We start from the raw sequence: 1,669 nt of genomic DNA, 5'->3' as shown, positions 1-1,669 counted from the left end.
ACCGTCTCTATACGGTCGCGACTATGCGGGCACGGATCGATCGAGGGCCCCCAGTCCCTTTCTCGCGAACGTTCTACGCCAGAGGAGAGACGACCGCCTTTAAATTTCACGCGAGAGAACACGCGCGCAACGCCGTACCCGTTCGCCTTTAGGGCCACGCTCTTTCCAACCTGAATTGTGTTGTCGCGGGGGTGGGAGAGACGGTAGACGATGGATATGCATCGACAGTTCTTTCTTCAGACCGGTGTTCCCGAATGTGTCGCACCATGGATCGATTCGTTCCAACTTCGAATTAGGTTGTTCCGGTCGAAAAATTCTTCGAATTAAATTTATAAAACGTAGACACTTAATGTCGAAGAATTTTCGTTCATTTTCCATATCGCCATTGGTGGTATACAAAACTTTTCAAAAATAACACTTTTACGAAACGAAAACACGAAGAATTCAATCGATATCGATATTTGTGTATAATAAAATTATATCAACGCGACCTGTTAACTTGGTTTCGTCGCTTTTCCGGAACAATCAATTCCCTCGAATTTAACCTCCACCGTAAACAGCTCGAGAATCGAGATAATTCCCCGTATGAAAACACTTAAAACGCAACGAGATGTGCCATAAGATAACACCAACAGAGTACTTATCGTCAATAAACACTCAATCTCGAACAATTGAATTTTTCCGCCCACCGGCGGCAGCAACGACGGCGCCCCTAAATCAAATCCAAAACTCCGCTTCGAAGGGGTGGCTTCCCCTCCTCTCGCTTCCCTCCGTCGTGTATATATACGGGGTCTCTCTCTTTCTCTCTGTGCTATAGGTCCACGCGGTAAATGGCGCAACGTTTTACTCATCCGCGTGCTCCCCCCCCGCTAACCTAATCGCGTTCGCCAATTATTCGACGGATGAGGGTTTCCTGGCGCGTCGTTCGGTTAATTTACACCGGCCGTGCGGTTTTTATTCCCGTGCCGATAAGCGATAGTTCGGCCTGGTCGCGTACTTAACGCGTAACGACGCGCGATTAATTGGAATTCCAGAATGGTCGTGTCGGGGCTTCCGAGTCGCCACGGAAGGACGCGAACTCGCAAGGTCGCCATCTGACGGTGTGAAAGAAATATAATTGCTTCGGGGGATTCTTTCTGGTCCGAGTGATGTGTCAAAACGTCGTACTTCGTTTAGCACTTTTCTTCTACTTTTGTATCTTTGTATTTCGATATTTTTTGCCTTCAGTTTTTAATCACCCTGTATAAACAGAGAAAGAGTATGTTTCGTGACTCTGTTTCGAATATCGGGTCAGTTCTGACCCGGCTTCCGTCTTCCGAGCCTCAATAGGTCGCGCCGAAGTATCGAAAATTCGCGAGAAAAAAGTTTCCAGGAATTCTCAGCTCGCAGGAACATTCTCGCTACAATGTTGAGGCAATGTTAAAAAATATTGCGTCAGACACAGTTGGTAATCTTTTCACCCTAGAAACCTAACCTAGCCTCACTTTACAACGGAGAAAAAAAGAAATACGAAACTTCGGAGAAAACTCTGTGTGTGTGTGTGTGCGCGCGCGTGTGTCGGATCGACGAAGAGTAATATCGGTATCCGAAGAAAAACGCCCGGTTTCACCGCGGCGAAAGACGAAATCGAAACGAGTTCTTCCCTTCTCCGGGTGGGCAACGCGGAAGC

General features: G+C 47.5%; 1 protein-coding gene across 1 annotated transcript in view; it reads left to right on the top strand.

Annotated features, from left to right (window-relative positions):
- The window catches only part of LOC108572838 (dynein regulatory complex subunit 7), a 125,013-nt gene that overhangs the window by 40,107 nt on the left and 83,237 nt on the right, over positions 1-1,669 (top strand). The gene's annotated exons all lie outside the window — the stretch shown is intronic.

Source organism: Habropoda laboriosa, unplaced genomic scaffold (assembly GCF_001263275.1).
Source record: "Habropoda laboriosa isolate 0110345459 unplaced genomic scaffold, ASM126327v1 scaffold102, whole genome shotgun sequence".
Taxonomy (NCBI): Eukaryota; Metazoa; Arthropoda; class Insecta; order Hymenoptera; family Apidae; genus Habropoda; species Habropoda laboriosa.
This window is presented reverse-complemented; position numbering and strand designations above follow the sequence as displayed.